Below are 12,002 nucleotides of genomic sequence, written 5' to 3' on the forward strand. Positions count from 1 at the left end.
CAGCGTTTGGGAGCGTTCGTGAGGGGCTCGGGGCGAGAACCCCTGCTCACTTGCAGGCCTGTTTGTCCCTGGCTTTCAGCCACAAGCAGTCGACTGGGGCCTAGCCAGGCAACATGTCACTGCATACCTCTAGAGGGGGCCTCAGTGGCAGCTCTTAGGCTTCCAAAGCCCCAAATCTCTGCTTCTGGGCCCAAAGTGGGCATGGCAATCGCCCTTCTGTGAGTGCTGTAGCCCTGGCTTTAACCCCGTGTGAGCAAGGTGCAGCATAGCGAAAGCAGGGCCCTGATTGGCGCTGCCGGTGGGCGTGGACATGCAAATTTTGCTGGCCGGCCGAGGCCTGTGGGAAGCTGCTGTGGGTAGCTGCGCGCTTTCCAAAGTGGGCACAGGGGCCTTGGCTGGTCACCTTGCGCCCCAAAATGCCCATGCTCTGCCTCGCCCGGCCTCAGGCCTAGCCTGTGTGAATGCCACCCTCGCCCTGCGGGGAGATGCCCAGCGGCCCGCCCTCGCCCTGTCCCCTTCCAACTCATACTTACCTGGCAGGGGAGACACCATGATCACGAAGGTGGTTCTCCCAGGGTGAGGCTCATCCATTGCACTTCGGATGTGCTGACCCCTGCGATGTCCCCAAATGCGGGATACTCGACTGCATAATTTCTGGTAGTGGGGGACTGCGTTCGCGCTTTCCCCTGATCTCTGGTTTCAAGAAAGACAAAATGGAAAAAAAATAAAAAGGAGTCTGGAGCACCCTTTCTCGTCTTCTGTGGTCTTTCTGGGCTGCTGCGGCTGGATTGGAGGGGGGCGTGGGCAAGAGGGAATCACATGCTAAGTACCGAGCCTGGGGAATGATGGGATAGTTGCAGCCTCCCACTCTGGGGACCTATCCAGAGACAGGGCAGTAGGCCCTGGCCAGGTGACATGTCTGCTCCTTTCCATCGCCCCCCCTGGGGCTGTGGCCTGGCTGCCAGCCTCTTGCCTCGCCCTAGCCTTCCCAGGCCCAGACTCTGGCTGAGGACCCCAGGCCGTGGCCCGGCGAGGGCTCTGCCCGGCGAGGGTTCTGTCTGCAGCGTTTGGGAGCGTTCGTGAGGGGCTCGGGGCGAGAACCCCTGCTCACTTGCAGGCCTGTTTGTCCCTGGCTTTCAGCCACAAGCAGTCGACTGGGGCCTAGCCAGGCAACATGTCACTGCATACCTCTAGAGGGGGCCTCAGTGGCAGCTCTTAGGCTTCCAAAGCCCCAAATCTCTGCTTCTGGGCCCAAAGTGGGCATGGCAATCGCCCTTCTGTGAGTGCTGTAGCCCTGGCTTTGCCCCCGTGTGAGCAAGGTGCAGCATAGCGAAAGCAGGGCCCTGATTGGCGCTGCCGGTGGGCGTGGACATGCAAATTTTGCTGGCCGGCCGAGGCCTGTGGGAAGCTGCTGTGGGTAGCTGCGCGCTTTCCAAAGTGGGCACAGGGGCCTTGGCTGGTCACCTTGCGCCCCAAAATGCCCATGCTCTGCCTCGCCCGGCCTCAGGCCTAGCCTGTGTGAATGCCACCCTCGCCCTGCGGGGAGATGCCCAGCGGCCCGCCCTCGCCCTGTCCCCTTCCAACTCATACTTACCTGGCAGGGGAGACACCATGATCACGAAGGTGGTTCTCCCAGGGTGAGGCTCATCCATTGCACTTCGGATGTGCTGACCCCTGCGATGTCCCCAAATGCGGGATACTCGACTGCATAATTTCTGGTAGTGGGGGACTGCGTTCGCGCTTTCCCCTGATCTCTGGTTTCAAGAAAGACAAAAAGGAAAAAAAAATAAAAAGGAGTCTGGAGCACCCTTTGACGTTTCTTGTGGTCCGTCCAGGGTGCTGTAAGCTGGCTGGAATGGGGAGTGGGCGAGGGCCAATTAGTTATGCAAATTTACAAGCCTGGGGGATGCTGGCTTAGGGCTTAGAAACGTGCTTCTGGGCCCGATTTCGACCTGGCAAGCACTCTGTTGTGCTTGCGAAAGCCTTTGCTTGTGCACAATTTGGAGGGCCTGAAAAATCTGCTGTTGGGCCCGATTTCGGCCTGCCAAGCCCTCTGGTGTGCTTGCTGTAGCCCTGGCTTTGCCCCCGTGTGAGCAAGGTGCAGCATAGCGAAAGCAGGGCCCTGATTGGCGCTGCCGGTGGGCGTGGACATGCAAATTTTGCTGGCCGGCCGAGGCCTGTGGGAAGCTGCTGTGGGTAGCTGCGCGCTTTCCAAAGTGGGCACAGGGGCCTTGGCTGGTCACCTTGCGCCCCAAAATGCCCATGCTCTGCCTCGCCCGGCCTCAGGCCTAGCCTGTGTGAATGCCACCCTCGCCCTGCGGGGAGATGCCCAGCGGCCCGCCCTCGCCCTGTCCCCTTCCAACTCATACTTACCTGGCAGGGGAGACACCATGATCACGAAGGTGGTTCTCCCAGGGTGAGGCTCATCCATTGCACTTCGGATGTGCTGACCCCTGCGATGTCCCCAAATGCGGGATACTCGACTGCATAATTTCTGGTAGTGGGGGACTGCGTTCGCGCTTTCCCCTGATCTCTGGTTTCAAGAAAGACAAAAAGGAAAAAAAAATAAAAAGGAGTCTGGAGCACCCTTTGACGTTTCTTGTGGTCCGTCCAGGGTGCTGTAAGCTGGCTGGAATGGGGAGTGGGCGAGGGCCAATTAGTTATGCAAATTTACAAGCCTGGGGGATGCTGCTTAGGGCTTAGAAACGTGCTTCTGGGCCCGATTTCGACCTGGCAAGCACTCTGTTGTGCTTGCGAAAGCCTTTGCTTGTGCACAATTTGGAGGGCCTGAAAAATCTGCTGTTGGGCCCGATTTCGGCCTGCCAAGCCCTCTGGTGTGCTTGCTGTAGCCCTGGCTTTGCCCCCGTGTGAGCAAGGTGCAGCATAGCGAAAGCAGGGCCCTGATTGGCGCTGCCGGTGGGCGTGGACATGCAAATTTTGCTGGCCGGCCGAGGCCTGTGGGAAGCTGCTGTGGGTAGCTGCGCGCTTTCCAAAGTGGGCACAGGGGCCTTGGCTGGTCACCTTGCGCCCCAAAATGCCCATGCTCTGCCTCGCCCGGCCTCAGGCCTAGCCTGTGTGAATGCCACCCTCGCCCTGCGGGGAGATGCCCAGCGGCCCGCCCTCGCCCTGTCCCCTTCCAACTCATACTTACCTGGCAGGGGAGACACCATGATCACGAAGGTGGTTCTCCCAGGGTGAGGCTCATCCATTGCACTTCGGATGTGCTGACCCCTGCGATGTCCCCAAATGCGGGATACTCGACTGCATAATTTCTGGTAGTGGGGGACTGCGTTCGCGCTTTCCCCTGATCTCTGGTTTCAAGAAAGACAAAAAGGAAAAAAAAATAAAAAGGAGTCTGGAGCACCCTTTGACGTTTCTTGTGGTCCGTCCAGGGTGCTGTAAGCTGGCTGGAATGGGGAGTGGGCGAGGGCCAATTAGTTATGCAAATTTACAAGCCTGGGGGATGCTGGCTTAGGGCTTAGAAACGTGCTTCTGGGCCCGATTTCGACCTGGCAAGCACTCTGTTGTGCTTGCGAAAGCCTTTGCTTGTGCACAATTTGGAGGGCCTGAAAAATCTGCTGTTGGGCCCGATTTCGGCCTGCCAAGCCCTCTGGTGTGCTTGCTGTAGCCCTGGCTTTGCCCCCGTGTGAGCAAGGTGCAGCATAGCGAAAGCAGGGCCCTGATTGGCGCTGCCGGTGGGCGTGGACATGCAAATTTTGCTGGCCGGCCGAGGCCTGTGGGAAGCTGCTGTGGGTAGCTGCGCGCTTTCCAAAGTGGGCACAGGGGCCTTGGCTGGTCACCTTGCGCCCCAAAATGCCCATGCTCTGCCTCGCCCGGCCTCAGGCCTAGCCTGTGTGAATGCCACCCTCGCCCTGCGGGGAGATGCCCAGCGGCCCGCCCTCGCCCTGTCCCCTTCCAACTCATACTTACCTGGCAGGGGAGACACCATGATCACGAAGGTGGTTCTCCCAGGGTGAGGCTCATCCATTGCACTTCGGATGTGCTGACCCCTGCGATGTCCCCAAATGCGGGATACTTGACTGCATAATTTCTGGTAGTGGGGGACTGCGTTCGCGCTTTCCCCTGATCTCTGGTTTCAAGAAAGACAAAAAGGAAAAAAAAATAAAAAGGAGTCTGGAGCACCCTTTGACGTTTCTTGTGGTCCGTCCAGGGTGCTGTAAGCTGGCTGGAATGGGGAGTGGGCGAGGGCCAATTAGTTATGCAAATTTACAAGCCTGGGGGATGCTGGCTTAGGGCTTAGAAACGTGCTTCTGGGCCCGATTTCGACCTGGCAAGCACTCTGTTGTGCTTGCGAAAGCCTTTGCTTGTGCACAATTTGGAGGGCCTGAAAAATCTGCTGTTGGGCCCGATTTCGGCCTGCCAAGCCCTCTGGTGTGCTTGCTGTAGCCCTGGCTTTGCCCCCGTGTGAGCAAGGTGCAGCATAGCGAAAGCAGGGCCCTGATTGGCGCTGCCGGTGGGCGTGGACATGCAAATTTTGCTGGCCGGCCGAGGCCTGTGGGAAGCTGCTGTGGGTAGCTGCGCGCTTTCCAAAGTGGGCACAGGGGCCTTGGCTGGTCACCTTGCGCCCCAAAATGCCCATGCTCTGCCTCGCCCGGCCTCAGGCCTAGCCTGTGTGAATGCCACCCTCGCCCTGCGGGGAGATGCCCAGCGGCCCGCCCTCGCCCTGTCCCCTTCCAACTCATACTTACCTGGCAGGGGAGACACCATGATCACGAAGGTGGTTCTCCCAGGGTGAGGCTCATCCATTGCACTTCGGATGTGCTGACCCCTGCGATGTCCCCAAATGCGGGATACTCGACTGCATAATTTCTGGTAGTGGGGGACTGCGTTCGCGCTTTCCCCTGATCTCTGGTTTCAAGAAAGACAAAATGGAAAAAAAATAAAAAGGAGTCTGGAGCACCCTTTCTCGTCTTCTGTGGTCTTTCTGGGCTGCTGCGGCTGGATTGGAGGGGGGCGTGGGCAAGAGGGAATCACATGCTAAGTACCGAGCCTGGGGAATGATGGGATAGTTGCAGCCTCCCACTCTGGGGACCTATCCAGAGACAGGGCAGTAGGCCCTGGCCAGGTGACATGTCTGCTCCTTTCCATCGCCCCCCCTGGGGCTGTGGCCTGGCTGCCAGCCTCTTGCCTCGCCCTAGCCTTCCCAGGCCCAGACTCTGGCTGAGGACCCCAGGCCGTGGCCCGGCGAGGGCTCTGCCCGGCGAGGGTTCTGTCTGCAGCGTTTGGGAGCGTTCGTGAGGGGCTCGGGGCGAGAACCCCTGCTCACTTGCAGGCCTGTTTGTCCCTGGCTTTCAGCCACAAGCAGTCGACTGGGGCCTAGCCAGGCAACATGTCACTGCATACCTCTAGAGGGGGCCTCAGTGGCAGCTCTTAGGCTTCCAAAGCCCCAAATCTCTGCTTCTGGGCCCAAAGTGGGCATGGCAATCGCCCTTCTGTGAGTGCTGTAGCCCTGGCTTTGCCCCCGTGTGAGCAAGGTGCAGCATAGCGAAAGCAGGGCCCTGATTGGCGCTGCCGGTGGGCGTGGACATGCAAATTTTGCTGGCCGGCCGAGGCCTGTGGGAAGCTGCTGTGGGTAGCTGCGCGCTTTCCAAAGTGGGCACAGGGGCCTTGGCTGGTCACCTTGCGCCCCAAAATGCCCATGCTCTGCCTCGCCCGGCCTCAGGCCTAGCCTGTGTGAATGCCACCCTCGCCCTGCGGGGAGATGCCCAGCGGCCCGCCCTCGCCCTGTCCCCTTCCAACTCATACTTACCTGGCAGGGGAGACACCATGATCACGAAGGTGGTTCTCCCAGGGTGAGGCTCATCCATTGCACTTCGGATGTGCTGACCCCTGCGATGTCCCCAAATGCGGGATACTCGACTGCATAATTTCTGGTAGTGGGGGACTGCGTTCGCGCTTTCCCCTGATCTCTGGTTTCAAGAAAGACAAAATGGAAAAAAAATAAAAAGGAGTCTGGAGCACCCTTTCTCGTCTTCTGTGGTCTTTCTGGGCTGCTGCGGCTGGATTGGAGGGGGGCGTGGGCAAGAGGGAATCACATGCTAAGTACCGAGCCTGGGGAATGATGGGATAGTTGCAGCCTCCCACTCTGGGGACCTATCCAGAGACAGGGCAGTAGGCCCTGGCCAGGTGACATGTCTGCTCCTTTCCATCGCCCCCCCTGGGGCTGTGGCCTGGCTGCCAGCCTCTTGCCTCGCCCTAGCCTTCCCAGGCCCAGACTCTGGCTGAGGACCCCAGGCCGTGGCCCGGCGAGGGCTCTGCCCGGCGAGGGTTCTGTCTGCAGCGTTTGGGAGCGTTCGTGAGGGGCTCGGGGCGAGAACCCCTGCTCACTTGCAGGCCTGTTTGTCCCTGGCTTTCAGCCACAAGCAGTCGACTGGGGCCTAGCCAGGCAACATGTCACTGCATACCTCTAGAGGGGGCCTCAGTGGCAGCTCTTAGGCTTCCAAAGCCCCAAATCTCTGCTTCTGGGCCCAAAGTGGGCATGGCAATCGCCCTTCTGTGAGTGCTGTAGCCCTGGCTTTAACCCCGTGTGAGCAAGGTGCAGCATAGCGAAAGCAGGGCCCTGATTGGCGCTGCCGGTGGGCGTGGACATGCAAATTTTGCTGGCCGGCCGAGGCCTGTGGGAAGCTGCTGTGGGTAGCTGCGCGCTTTCCAAAGTGGGCACAGGGGCCTTGGCTGGTCACCTTGCGCCCCAAAATGCCCATGCTCTGCCTCGCCCGGCCTCAGGCCTAGCCTGTGTGAATGCCACCCTCGCCCTGCGGGGAGATGCCCAGCGGCCCGCCCTCGCCCTGTCCCCTTCCAACTCATACTTACCTGGCAGGGGAGACACCATGATCACGAAGGTGGTTCTCCCAGGGTGAGGCTCATCCATTGCACTTCGGATGTGCTGACCCCTGCGATGTCCCCAAATGCGGGATACTCGACTGCATAATTTCTGGTAGTGGGGGACTGCGTTCGCGCTTTCCCCTGATCTCTGGTTTCAAGAAAGACAAAAAGGAAAAAAAAATAAAAAGGAGTCTGGAGCACCCTTTGACGTTTCTTGTGGTCCGTCCAGGGTGCTGTAAGCTGGCTGGAATGGGGAGTGGGCGAGGGCCAATTAGTTATGCAAATTTACAAGCCTGGGGGATGCTGGCTTAGGGCTTAGAAACGTGCTTCTGGGCCCGATTTCGACCTGGCAAGCACTCTGTTGTGCTTGCGAAAGCCTTTGCTTGTGCACAATTTGGAGGGCCTGAAAAATCTGCTGTTGGGCCCGATTTCGGCCTGCCAAGCCCTCTGGTGTGCTTGCTGTAGCCCTGGCTTTGCCCCCGTGTGAGCAAGGTGCAGCATAGCGAAAGCAGGGCCCTGATTGGCGCTGCCGGTGGGCGTGGACATGCAAATTTTGCTGGCTGGCCGAGGCCTGTGGGAAGCTGCTGTGGGTAGCTGCGCGCTTTCCAAAGTGGGCACAGGGGCCTTGGCTGGTCACCTTGCGCCCCAAAATGCCCATGCTCTGCCTCGCCCGGCCTCAGGCCTAGCCTGTGTGAATGCCACCCTCGCCCTGCGGGGAGATGCCCAGCGGCCCGCCCTCGCCCTGTCCCCTTCCAACTCATACTTACCTGGCAGGGGAGACACCATGATCACGAAGGTGGTTCTCCCAGGGTGAGGCTCATCCATTGCACTTCGGATGTGCTGACCCCTGCGATGTCCCCAAATGCGGGATACTCGACTGCATAATTTCTGGTAGTGGGGGACTGCGTTCGCGCTTTCCCCTGATCTCTGGTTTCAAGAAAGACAAAAAGGAAAAAAAAATAAAAAGGAGTCTGGAGCACCCTTTGACGTTTCTTGTGGTCCGTCCAGGGTGCTGTAAGCTGGCTGGAATGGGGAGTGGGCGAGGGCCAATTAGTTATGCAAATTTACAAGCCTGGGGGATGCTGGCTTAGGGCTTAGAAACGTGCTTCTGGGCCCGATTTCGACCTGGCAAGCACTCTGTTGTGCTTGCGAAAGCCTTTGCTTGTGCACAATTTGGAGGGCCTGAAAAATCTGCTGTTGGGCCCGATTTCGGCCTGCCAAGCCCTCTGGTGTGCTTGCTGTAGCCCTGGCTTTGCCCCCGTGTGAGCAAGGTGCAGCATAGCGAAAGCAGGGCCCTGATTGGCGCTGCCGGTGGGCGTGGACATGCAAATTTTGCTGGCCGGCCGAGGCCTGTGGGAAGCTGCTGTGGGTAGCTGCGCGCTTTCCAAAGTGGGCACAGGGGCCTTGGCTGGTCACCTTGCGCCCCAAAATGCCCATGCTCTGCCTCGCCCGGCCTCAGGCCTAGCCTGTGTGAATGCCACCCTCGCCCTGCGGGGAGATGCCCAGCGGCCCGCCCTCGCCCTGTCCCCTTCCAACTCATACTTACCTGGCAGGGGAGACACCATGATCACGAAGGTGGTTCTCCAATGGAGAGGTGGTAAACAGAGAAGGGTGCCGCAGGATGGTGCTCAGCCTGCTTAGAGACTATGCAGCCATGGACAAGAGGGAAAGTGAGGAAGAAGAAGAGCTGTGAGAAAACCCTCCTTCCCCACTGTACTCTTTAAAGTGGCGTCCCCATTGAAACCGTAAAACGCTATCAGCAAATACATCTGATGCAATGTAAAATGTCTCAATGCATTGATTGACTGAAAAGTTAAAGTGGATTGCCTTCCCTAAGGGGTGAGGTACCACTTCCTTAAAAACTATGTATCGCAACTTTTAAGCACTTAATAAAAGTTTTTGCCCCAAAAAAAAAAAAAAAAAAAAAAAAAAGGTGGTTCTCCCAGGGTGAGGCTCATCCATTGCACTTCGGATGTGCTGACCCCTGCGATGTCCCCAAATGCGGGATACTCGACTGCATAATTTCTGGTAGTGGGGGACTGCGTTCGCGCTTTCCCCTGATCTCTGGTTTCAAGAAAGACAAAATGGAAAAAAAATAAAAAGGAGTCTGGAGCACCCTTTCTCGTCTTCTGTGGTCTTTCTGGGCTGCTGCGGCTGGATTGGAGGGGGGCGTGGGCAAGAGGGAATCACATGCTAAGTACCGAGCCTGGGGAATGATGGGATAGTTGCAGCCTCCCACTCTGGGGACCTATCCAGAGACAGGGCAGTAGGCCCTGGCCAGGTGACATGTCTGCTCCTTTCCATCGCCCCCCCTGGGGCTGTGGCCTGGCTGCCAGCCTCTTGCCTCGCCCTAGCCTTCCCAGGCCCAGACTCTGGCTGAGGACCCCAGGCCGTGGCCCGGCGAGGGCTCTGCCCGGCGAGGGTTCTGTCTGCAGCGTTTGGGAGCGTTCGTGAGGGGCTCGGGGCGAGAACCCCTGCTCACTTGCAGGCCTGTTTGTCCCTGGCTTTCAGCCACAAGCAGTCGACTGGGGCCTAGCCAGGCAACATGTCACTGCATACCTCTAGAGGGGGCCTCAGTGGCAGCTCTTAGGCTTCCAAAGCCCCAAATCTCTGCTTCTGGGCCCAAAGTGGGCATGGCAATCGCCCTTCTGTGAGTGCTGTAGCCCTGGCTTTGCCCCCGTGTGAGCAAGGTGCAGCATAGCGAAAGCAGGGCCCTGATTGGCGCTGCCGGTGGGCGTGGACATGCAAATTTTGCTGGCCGGCCGAGGCCTGTGGGAAGCTGCTGTGGGTAGCTGCGCGCTTTCCAAAGTGGGCACAGGGGCCTTGGCTGGTCACCTTGCGCCCCAAAATGCCCATGCTCTGCCTCGCCCGGCCTCAGGCCTAGCCTGTGTGAATGCCACCCTCGCCCTGCGGGGAGATGCCCAGCGGCCCGCCCTCGCCCTGTCCCCTTCCAACTCATACTTACCTGGCAGGGGAGACACCATGATCACGAAGGTGGTTCTCCCAGGGTGAGGCTCATCCATTGCACTTCGGATGTGCTGACCCCTGCGATGTCCCCAAATGCGGGATACTCGACTGCATAATTTCTGGTAGTGGGGGACTGCGTTCGCGCTTTCCCCTGATCTCTGGTTTCAAGAAAGACAAAATGGAAAAAAAATAAAAAGGAGTCTGGAGCACCCTTTCTCGTCTTCTGTGGTCTTTCTGGGCTGCTGCGGCTGGATTGGAGGGGGGCGTGGGCAAGAGGGAATCACATGCTAAGTACCGAGCCTGGGGAATGATGGGATAGTTGCAGCCTCCCACTCTGGGGACCTATCCAGAGACAGGGCAGTAGGCCCTGGCCAGGTGACATGTCTGCTCCTTTCCATCGCCCCCCCTGGGGCTGTGGCCTGGCTGCCAGCCTCTTGCCTCGCCCTAGCCTTCCCAGGCCCAGACTCTGGCTGAGGACCCCAGGCCGTGGCCCGGCGAGGGCTCTGCCCGGCGAGGGTTCTGTCTGCAGCGTTTGGGAGCGTTCGTGAGGGGCTCGGGGCGAGAACCCCTGCTCACTTGCAGGCCTGTTTGTCCCTGGCTTTCAGCCACAAGCAGTCGACTGGGGCCTAGCCAGGCAACATGTCACTGCATACCTCTAGAGGGGGCCTCAGTGGCAGCTCTTAGGCTTCCAAAGCCCCAAATCTCTGCTTCTGGGCCCAAAGTGGGCATGGCAATCGCCCTTCTGTGAGTGCTGTAGCCCTGGCTTTGCCCCCGTGTGAGCAAGGTGCAGCATAGCGAAAGCAGGGCCCTGATTGGCGCTGCCGGTGGGCGTGGACATGCAAATTTTGCTGGCCGGCCGAGGCCTGTGGGAAGCTGCTGTGGGTAGCTGCGCGCTTTCCAAAGTGGGCACAGGGGCCTTGGCTGGTCACCTTGCGCCCCAAAATGCCCATGCTCTGCCTCGCCCGGCCTCAGGCCTAGCCTGTGTGAATGCCACCCTCGCCCTGCGGGGAGATGCCCAGCGGCCCGCCCTCGCCCTGTCCCCTTCCAACTCATACTTACCTGGCAGGGGAGACACCATGATCACGAAGGTGGTTCTCCCAGGGTGAGGCTCATCCATTGCACTTCGGATGTGCTGACCCCTGCGATGTCCCCAAATGCGGGATACTCGACTGCATAATTTCTGGTAGTGGGGGACTGCGTTCGCGCTTTCCCCTGATCTCTGGTTTCAAGAAAGACAAAAAGGAAAAAAAAATAAAAAGGAGTCTGGAGCACCCTTTGACGTTTCTTGTGGTCCGTCCAGGGTGCTGTAAGCTGGCTGGAATGGGGAGTGGGCGAGGGCCAATTAGTTATGCAAATTTACAAGCCTGGGGGATGCTGGCTTAGGGCTTAGAAACGTGCTTCTGGGCCCGATTTCGACCTGGCAAGCACTCTGTTGTGCTTGCGAAAGCCTTTGCTTGTGCACAATTTGGAGGGCCTGAAAAATCTGCTGTTGGGCCCGATTTCGGCCTGCCAAGCCCTCTGGTGTGCTTGCTGTAGCCCTGGCTTTGCCCCCGTGTGAGCAAGGTGCAGCATAGCGAAAGCAGGGCCCTGATTGGCGCTGCCGGTGGGCGTGGACATGCAAATTTTGCTGGCCGGCCGAGGCCTGTGGGAAGCTGCTGTGGGTAGCTGCGCGCTTTCCAAAGTGGGCACAGGGGCCTTGGCTGGTCACCTTGCGCCCCAAAATGCCCATGCTCTGCCTCGCCCGGCCTCAGGCCTAGCCTGTGTGAATGCCACCCTCGCCCTGCGGGGAGATGCCCAGCGGCCCGCCCTCGCCCTGTCCCCTTCCAACTCATACTTACCTGGCAGGGGAGACACCATGATCACGAAGGTGGTTCTCCCAGGGTGAGGCTCATCCATTGCACTTCGGATGTGCTGACCCCTGCGATGTCCCCAAATGCGGGATACTCGACTGCATAATTTCTGGTAGTGGGGGACTGCGTTCGCGCTTTCCCCTGATCTCTGGTTTCAAGAAAGACAAAATGGAAAAAAAATAAAAAGGAGTCTGGAGCACCCTTTCTCGTCTTCTGTGGTCTTTCTGGGCTGCTGCGGCTGGATTGGAGGGGGGCGTGGGCAAGAGGGAATCACATGCTAAGTACCGAGCCTGGGGAATGATGGGATAGTTGCAGCCTCCCACTCTGGGGACCTATCCAGAG

General features: G+C 59.0%; 12 non-coding genes and 1 pseudogene across 12 annotated transcripts; all 13 read left to right on the forward strand.

Annotated features, from left to right (window-relative positions):
* Positions 1–525: 525 nt before the first annotated feature.
* On the forward strand, positions 526–689 carry LOC146865081 (U1 spliceosomal RNA). Its single transcript, XR_014977114.1, has one exon. It is a non-coding gene; the product is annotated as a U1 spliceosomal RNA (small nuclear RNA).
* Positions 690–1,586: 897 nt separating this feature from the next.
* On the forward strand, positions 1,587–1,750 carry LOC146865082 (U1 spliceosomal RNA). The gene has a single exon (XR_014977115.1). It is a non-coding gene; the product is annotated as a U1 spliceosomal RNA (small nuclear RNA).
* A 615-nt stretch (positions 1,751–2,365) lies between these two features.
* On the forward strand, positions 2,366–2,529 carry LOC146865083 (U1 spliceosomal RNA). The gene has a single exon (XR_014977116.1). It is a non-coding gene; the product is annotated as a U1 spliceosomal RNA (small nuclear RNA).
* Positions 2,530–3,143: 614 nt separating this feature from the next.
* Positions 3,144–3,307, forward strand: LOC146865084 (U1 spliceosomal RNA). The gene has a single exon (XR_014977117.1). It is a non-coding gene; the product is annotated as a U1 spliceosomal RNA (small nuclear RNA).
* A 615-nt stretch (positions 3,308–3,922) lies between these two features.
* Positions 3,923–4,086, forward strand: LOC146865085 (U1 spliceosomal RNA). Its single transcript, XR_014977376.1, has one exon. It is a non-coding gene; the product is annotated as a U1 spliceosomal RNA (small nuclear RNA).
* A 615-nt stretch (positions 4,087–4,701) lies between these two features.
* LOC146865086 (U1 spliceosomal RNA) lies at positions 4,702–4,865 on the forward strand. The gene has a single exon (XR_014977118.1). It is a non-coding gene; the product is annotated as a U1 spliceosomal RNA (small nuclear RNA).
* An 897-nt stretch (positions 4,866–5,762) lies between these two features.
* On the forward strand, positions 5,763–5,926 carry LOC146865087 (U1 spliceosomal RNA). Its single transcript, XR_014977119.1, has one exon. It is a non-coding gene; the product is annotated as a U1 spliceosomal RNA (small nuclear RNA).
* Positions 5,927–6,823: 897 nt separating this feature from the next.
* Positions 6,824–6,987, forward strand: LOC146865088 (U1 spliceosomal RNA). The gene has a single exon (XR_014977120.1). It is a non-coding gene; the product is annotated as a U1 spliceosomal RNA (small nuclear RNA).
* Positions 6,988–7,602: 615 nt separating this feature from the next.
* LOC146865089 (U1 spliceosomal RNA) lies at positions 7,603–7,766 on the forward strand. Its single transcript, XR_014977121.1, has one exon. It is a non-coding gene; the product is annotated as a U1 spliceosomal RNA (small nuclear RNA).
* A 999-nt stretch (positions 7,767–8,765) lies between these two features.
* On the forward strand, positions 8,766–8,903 carry LOC146865090 (U1 spliceosomal RNA; annotated as a pseudogene).
* Positions 8,904–9,800: 897 nt separating this feature from the next.
* Positions 9,801–9,964, forward strand: LOC146865091 (U1 spliceosomal RNA). The gene has a single exon (XR_014977122.1). It is a non-coding gene; the product is annotated as a U1 spliceosomal RNA (small nuclear RNA).
* An 897-nt stretch (positions 9,965–10,861) lies between these two features.
* LOC146865092 (U1 spliceosomal RNA) lies at positions 10,862–11,025 on the forward strand. Its single transcript, XR_014977124.1, has one exon. It is a non-coding gene; the product is annotated as a U1 spliceosomal RNA (small nuclear RNA).
* A 615-nt stretch (positions 11,026–11,640) lies between these two features.
* On the forward strand, positions 11,641–11,804 carry LOC146865093 (U1 spliceosomal RNA). Its single transcript, XR_014977125.1, has one exon. It is a non-coding gene; the product is annotated as a U1 spliceosomal RNA (small nuclear RNA).
* The last annotated feature ends 198 nt before the right edge of the window (positions 11,805–12,002 follow it).

Source organism: Triturus cristatus, chromosome 2_1, assembly GCF_964204655.1.
Source record: "Triturus cristatus chromosome 2_1, aTriCri1.1, whole genome shotgun sequence".
NCBI classification, from domain to species: Eukaryota; Metazoa; Chordata; class Amphibia; order Caudata; family Salamandridae; genus Triturus; species Triturus cristatus.